General features: G+C 39.6%; 1 pseudogene; it reads right to left on the reverse strand.

The window, feature by feature from the left end:
• Positions 1-5,181: 5,181 nt before the first annotated feature.
• LOC113593041 (ectonucleoside triphosphate diphosphohydrolase 6-like) lies at positions 5,182-6,543 on the reverse strand (annotated as a pseudogene).
• Between the last annotated feature and the right edge of the window lie 1,235 nt (positions 6,544-7,778).

A 7,778-nucleotide genomic window follows, 5' to 3' on the forward strand; every position in this document is an offset into this window, starting at 1 on the left:
AATAATAAGGTGAAGTATAAGAGCATAAGATAGTAATAATGAGGCAACATATAATAACAAGTATATAAATATGCACATAAATACATAATACATCCAAACATTAAAATAAAATCAAAATAGAAATGTGTTTATGAAGAATTCAATAAAAAGTACCTGTATTATACATATCTGCAATATTTATTTAAATAAAGATTTCATGAATTTATAGTTGAATTCAAGCTATCTTAATCTTATAAATTACATACTATGTGATAGATTATTTTGTTTGCAAATTCTGTGGCATCGGTCAATACAGTGTAACTTATAAGCAATACCTTTATATCTACTACATTAATTAATTAGCATATTGTTATTTTATTATTATACTTTCATGGTAAATTCTAGTTGGGCACATACAATAGCAAAATGAAGAAGTATCTGTCTATCTATTGAGGGACAGCCTACAGTCCAGAACAACTCCTAATTAAGAAAACCTTAACGATGCCATATATTATCTGTGTTTCACTTCATTACAATTTCCCATCAGAGAGAAAATTTAAAGTTTGGATTCAGATTTGGTGAATGCTAAACTTTGTATGAAGTTGAGATTATTTAACTCTTTCCAAAGTGAGAAGCTTCTTTGAACTTTCCTGGCTATTTTTATGGAGGATGAAGCACACTGATTTTCAACAAAATCTTTTTTTTCCCCTTTTTATACAGCTCTCATTGGGAAGTGACTTCTCAGCTAAGAGATGACATTACCTAGACCCTTTCTGTGGTGGTAAAAAGAGCTGTCTCCAATGGAAGCGAACATGAAAGTAAAACAAGATGTGCCTCGGTGAAGTGAACTATGAATCAGAACACCTTCCTCTTGCTTTCTCTTTACCTACTCGAGGACTGAGGACAGAAGTCTCTTGAGTGTCTGGGGGACAGAAAAACCACCATCTGGAAGCAATCTGGTTCCTAAATAACCCTACAGAGGAGACAATCTTACATCAAACGGGAATCCACCCACATGAGCTAGCTAAGCGAGTGAGATGTAAACTTCTCTTGTGTTAAGGCATTGAAATTTAGGGGTTTATATTTTGGATTATGGAGAGCTACGCTAACTACAGAAAGAATTTAGGATTCCTCTACACACATAAATTTTTTAATCGCATGATCTCAGTGATCATTTGAATGTTTATTAGCTACATTTATATTGGCTTCCTAACAATGACCTATCAAATGAAATCAAATCACCTATCAAATCAATATTTGTGTGTGTGTGTGTGTGTGTGTGTGTGTGTGTGTGTTTGTATCCACATCAATTATGCATATTTAAAGGATAGGATAGGGTCAAAGGTTGAATGTTAATATTTAGAAAGCTACCTCAAGAGCAACAAACATATATACACACATTCACACACACACACATTTTTATTTATCCTGCTCACCAACATGCTGTAGAATGAAAAGGCAAATATGAAAACATGTTTTCTTTCTCTAGGGATTGCTTCATCTCCTCTTTCCACATTATTTTATCATGCACATTGTGTTGGGGATTTGGGAGCCCTATTATTAAAGCAATCCTTAATCTTAAGGGAAAGAAATAAGCTGGTGGTATAGATGTGATCTAAGAGAAGACAATAAGCTTTCAGAAAGTTCAATGAAATCATGTAACAGGAGGAATATACACAGCACCAGTTTCCCTTTGAAATCTATGATTATATCAGATTTCCCTTTGAAATATATGATTATATGAGATTAACTTTAAATCCTCTCAGTTATTACATATTAATGATTAGAGGCAATATAGCCAAAATATGAAAAGAGGAAAAGTCAGTTAATAACCGTTAGTAAAAAATATTTCATTTCTTTGCCAATTATATAATTATATTAATAAAATTCCTATACATAGCTACCAGAAATTTGAAAGGGTGAGTATGAGTTTGACTTCAAACACTGCTATCATGATAGGATCAAAATCCTTGATTTGCAAAGACTTCCCTCCAGCTGTTCAGTCACACCTAACTGGCCAAGGAGTAGGCACCTCCCTTATGCCAGAACAATCAGATTTTTGTCCCAAAGAATTTTTAATTGGTGATGTTAGAAACAGTTTCTCACATATAAACTAATGTTGGAAGAAGAATGCTCTTTGACTTGCAGAAATGTCTCAGCAAAATTTAGCAGCATTAATAGCCTATTTTGGAATAGAGGAAAGACAACTACTGCATCACGTTTCTGAACAATAGAAGTACTCTATCATTGAAATCTGGGAACTTAATTCTCCTCTGTGTGTAAAACTTTAACTTCTCATAGTTCACCCTATAGCAGTTAAGAACTTTGTTCCAAGTGGTCTCACTCTCCATTTCTTTTGGCAAAGCATGACACAATCAGCAGCTCTAAGTTTTACTTTCTTCTCTGATACATATATTTATGAAATCTTATGGAAAGTAAAACTGACTGATCACTTGAAACCTTGTGTAATTTACTCTATTTAAAAAAAAACTAATCTTTATTTTTGAGAGAGAGACAGCGTGTGAGCAGGGGAAGAGCAGAGAGAGAGACACAGAATCTGAAGCAGGCTCCAGGTTCTGAGCTGTCAGCACAGAGCCTGATGCAGGGCTCCAACTCACTAACTGTGAGATCATGACCTGAGCCGAAGTCGGACACTCAACCGACTGAGCCACCCAGGTACCCCTAATTTACTCTATTAATTGTAAAAATTTGTGTGATATATAAGACTCTAGGCAATAGGGTTAGATCCTGAGGTTATATGTGGTTGAGGCTCAAAAAAATATGCCTTTACATATTGTTTAAAGGTGTTACTGTAATTTATTCACTAAAGAACTAAGCAACATATAATACATTTTTTGGCAAGTTTGCTCTTGCTTGATAAATTTTTATAAGAACACTTTATTTATTTGCCCTTGTAAACCATTTTATTTTGCATGGAATATGCAAGGTTCAGCTTATTCTATTTATTGTACATTCACTGCATGATTGATTCTAAGAGCCAGGTGGGAAGACCCTAAACCACATTGAAGCAGAATGAATGCATTGTCTCCCAAGGAATAGACTTCTGTTGATGAAGAGGGGTGCCCAGCAGGACACAGGATGGGTCTGGACAAGTATCAAGGATATCCCTTTGCCAGTGGGTGAATGGACTCTGCCTTAAGACATCAGACAAAGTGGGGCGTCTGGGTGGCTCCATCTGTTAAGCACCCAACTCTTGGTTTCAGTTCAGGTTATGATCTCACAGTTTGTGAGTTCCAGCCCCACTCTCCACACACTGAGAGTGTGGAGCCTGCTTGGGATTCTCTCTCTCCCTCTCTCTCTCTCTCTCTCTCTCTGCCCATTCCCCTTCCCTCTCAAAATAAATAAATAAACTTTTAAAAAAAGAGATAGCAGACAGAGTAAAGAGAGGGTGATGCTTGGGTTTCTGATTCAGGCAGACCCCTGAATGAGGATCTACGGATGAGAAGTGCAGCGGGGTCCGCAGCATCATCTGCCCTTCCTTGGCTGCTCCAGGTTAGTGATGCACTTGGACAGAGTCAGTCCCTGGAAAAGCACGCACTGTCTGAACATAATTTTTCCACGAGCCCCGCAGCACTCACACTACAGAGATGTCGTCGTTCAAAGACCTTTAAACCGAAGCAATACAACTATAAATATTCTTACAATTGACTCTCAACATCACCCCCATATGTAAGCACTGTTTTTAATTAAGCATGTGCCTCAGGGCACATGAGGGTTTACAAAGTGATATTTTGCAACTCCTAAACCCTCTTCCTTGGGATCCACAGGACTGTTCATGGTGACAGCTCTGTCAGTTAAATCCAAACCGAAACAGCCAAGGATTTGAGGACAACAGACATCTGGGTAATTGTGCATGTCCACACTCAAGGAGGAGATAAACATGTTCAGTCACAAAGTTCATAGGACTCTACCCCTGGATCCATCTTTCTTAGAGAGCCAAGTGTGTGTGTGTGTGTGTGTGTGTGTGTGTGTGTGTGTGTGTGTGTGTTGCTTTTACTTGGCTCACACTGAGAGTAGCCAGGACAGTCTATAGAATGACCCCATTCAGAGAATGCAGAGGTCCACCCTTCCAGGAAGAAACCAGGCAGGTAGCAGAGAGAACAGTAAAAGACTCCTGCATCACAGGAAAGCCCTGTCACAGCAGCAACAACCCTGGAGACAGAGGTGCCAGTGTGGAAGGGGAAGCTTGGTGTCACTGGCCTGAACGACTTCACGTTGCCCCTATTTGGTCCACGGCCCACTTACAGCCAACTGGTAGATGGAAGCATTGAGAACTGGACATGCATCTTACTTCTTCCTCTTGAACCTCTTCCACACCTCCACTCTTCAGGTCACATGAGACAAAGGTGCCATTCTGCCATGAGACCTCAGTGCTACATAGGTGAGGGAGATAAAGCTGAAGCCAAGACCATCACACAGAGAATCCTGCCCATCCCCGGGGTGGGTCTGCACAGAAGTGCCCCCTACCCTGAGGCTAGAAGGGAACAGGCTGTTAGGCTACACTCTGGGCCCTTCCAACAGTTAATACGAGGATAAACTCACATCGGCCGATGTCCAGCCACCCGACAGACCAGGCTAGGGAGGCAGCTCCACAAAGATGTATGGTTCTTTTCTGCTCATTTTAAAGATTAAAGTGAAGGAACATAGCCAAAACCATTTGCCCATGCTTCAAAATCCACTCTAAGGAGTATAATAGACAGATCGAGGCAACGTGTACCATAAACGCAAGGATGGGTGTATCAACAGACACGTTCTTAGTCCTCTCTTGTATGCAATATCTGTTTCTGTTTTTGACTTTTTTCAACTTTGCTGAGGTATAAACTGACAAAAAAATCATAATAAGTTTAAAGTGTACAACGTGATGGTTTGATATATGTGTGTATTCCTTTCAAAAGGATTCCCACAATGTAGTTAATTAGCAAGCATATCCTTGTGTGTGTGTGTGTGCGTGTGTGTGTGTGTTTGTGATGACGACACTTCATGTCAGTAAATTTCAGTTATACAATACTACACTATCAACTACAGCCATGGTCACAACATTATACACTAGATCTTCAGAACTTATCGTAAAATGTGGAGACTGTCACCACTTTGGGGAGGAGGTCCCAAGGTAAACCTGAGCGCTGACTGAGAGATAGGGGGGAATAGGGCAGCTTGGCAGTAGAAAGCTGAGAAGCTGGGCTACCAAGAGGCTTGACTTTTCTGTCGGTTCAGTGAGTCGATGTAATGAAAAATGGCTCCCAGAGTATAACTAGTCTTAACATTGTCAATTTTCTGAGTCAGCTTTAGCACTTTGTTCCCTAGAAACATGAATTCTTGCGGTAGCAAGCTGACATAGGTGATATCCATGCATACATACAAGAGGCTTTTTCTGTGGATGAGTCTCCATTGTCTAACACACACACTTGTTTGAAGTCTCAAAGTCTCCAGCCACAAGACTGCCTCCTTTATCTGTATCTAGAAGCCAAAATTTGCTGCAAAATCATGGTAGTAGGAAAATACATAAAAATCCAAGTTCTTCACTTCTTCCATTTTGCTTGCTTTGTTTTAAAAGCTCGCTTTGTTTGTTCTGTCCCTCTGCTAGCACAAAACATATGGCAGCTAACCACTTTTTGTCCTGATAATATGTATATTATTTCAACATGTTCCTATTCTCCTTTGAAACTGGGAGACAAACCAGGGCTGAGCAACTCCTTTCCGACTTTAGCAGATTCTTTTCCATACTAATTACAGCCTGGCCAACATCAATACAAGACCCAGTAGATGTAGAAATGGAAATTATAGGTTCTGTTAAACATCTGGAACAATGTTATGTTAATGACTGGGGATGTCAGAAGGGTGCTCTCAACTCTTGGAAGTAAGATGAACTGAGTGGATCTTCCCCACAAATCCAGCATGCCTACACTGCTTCCTCCTGGGGGGCCTTCAACCACCCATTAGGAAGCTGACTGTGATCCATGATGAAATGTCTTCATTTATTCCATTCATGGTGAAAACACAGTCCTCTCCTACATGGAAAAAGATGCCTTAAACATTTCTTTCACCTCATGTCTTTATAGTTGCTTCTGAGCCTTTTATCCTAATAATAGGTATAAATTTGTTGTTCTCTCAAGGAACAAAGAGGTGACCTTTCAGAAGTCAAAATGAATTTCCTGTTTAACACTCTCTCTTACTACTCTTTCAAGATCATGATTATAAGCAGAAATGCCTGGCTTCAGTGCTCTGAAGTTTTCACGGGTCAAATTGGGAACTTCTCTGGCCTACTGTGCAAATTAGAAGATGAATATGTGGGTACCAGGAATCCCCATGCCAAAATGATCCTGCAGAAGACTTCATGATCACTTCTAGCTGTGGAGAGGTTGGTGTGGGCCAACTGGCCCTTCCATTCTCCCGCAGCTGCTTCAACATTGCTGAAGATGTGCTGAATGACAGAGACCAGTGCTTCCTGATGTACACAACATAAATAAACAGACGCACAAGAAGGCCCAGGGGTGATGCTATCTCTATCATCTTCAGGTTCCCATTATTTTGTATTTTTCTCATTTCTTTAAGGACTGTGCCTTAGCTATGATTGCATAGCAAGTACATGGCAGAGCACCAACATGAGTCCACAGCTTCTCTAATAAAAAAACATTTTATCATCTCATTTTTGTTCTTTCCAAAGCCTTTTCACAGAATTCATTGGTAGCAGAGGCACTTCCAAACTTCTGTACACAAATGGCCATTCATATCCCTGGCTTTCCACATGTGCTTTGCATGGCCTCCTTTGTCCCATCCATGGATGCCAGTGTCATTCCTTTGGTCTGCACCAAAAGTGCACCAAAGGTAGGTGGAGGCTGCTTTCTGTTCTTCTGCGAGCTTCTCTAAGAACACTTAAGTATAGAAGACACAAATTAAACTTGTTTTGGATTAAATATAAACTGCGACAACAACACTTAGCTTGAACACATGGAGATACTTGAACCTAATGTATACATTTTTCTCTGTAATGTTAATTCTAATATTCAAACACCACATATAAACTCATAATAGACATTTAGACATATATTGACATAATAGACAATACTGCATTTAGGTGATCTTAAATATCTCACAGTATTTCACTGATATATTTTTAAATTATGAAGTAAAATCAACATGTTTAAATTCACTATTCCTCTGTTGCAAAGACTATTAACTTCAATTATCTTGGCTTAGACCAAGCTTCATAGATTAAGAGCATGGTCCTCCACAAGCCCTCACTTTAGACAGCAGCTGCAAGTCTGAGAGTCCCTGGGCAACAATCAGTTCTGACCAGCTGGCTATAAATTGGAGAGTTTTCACTACCTCTTCATGTTGGATAATTTGCTAGAATAATTTACAAGACTCCAAAAGAGTTATACTTTTGATTACAGTTTTATTACAGCAAAAGGATACAAATCAGAGTAGCCGAAGGCAGAGCATATAGAGCAAGGTCCTGGAGGATTCCAAACGTAACACTTCTGTTGTCCTCCTCCTGTGGAGTCAGGTAACAACCTCTCAGCACATCACTGTGTGATAACACACAGCATTGGCAACTGGGACACTCACCCAGGCTACATTTTCTACAGTTTTTGTTGGAGTTTCATTATTTGTGGATTGTTGATGGAATCATTCATCATGCTATTGAACTGAAATTTCTGGCCTTCTCCACTCTCTAGAGATCTGGCTGATATCATGTGATAGAAAGCTCTAAGCCTTACGTGATTTGTCTTCCTCTCCGGAATGGCCAACTTCTATCCTGAGTCATCTCCTTAGCA

Source organism: Acinonyx jubatus, chromosome A1, assembly GCF_027475565.1.
Source record: "Acinonyx jubatus isolate Ajub_Pintada_27869175 chromosome A1, VMU_Ajub_asm_v1.0, whole genome shotgun sequence".
Taxonomy (NCBI): domain Eukaryota; kingdom Metazoa; phylum Chordata; class Mammalia; order Carnivora; family Felidae; genus Acinonyx; species Acinonyx jubatus.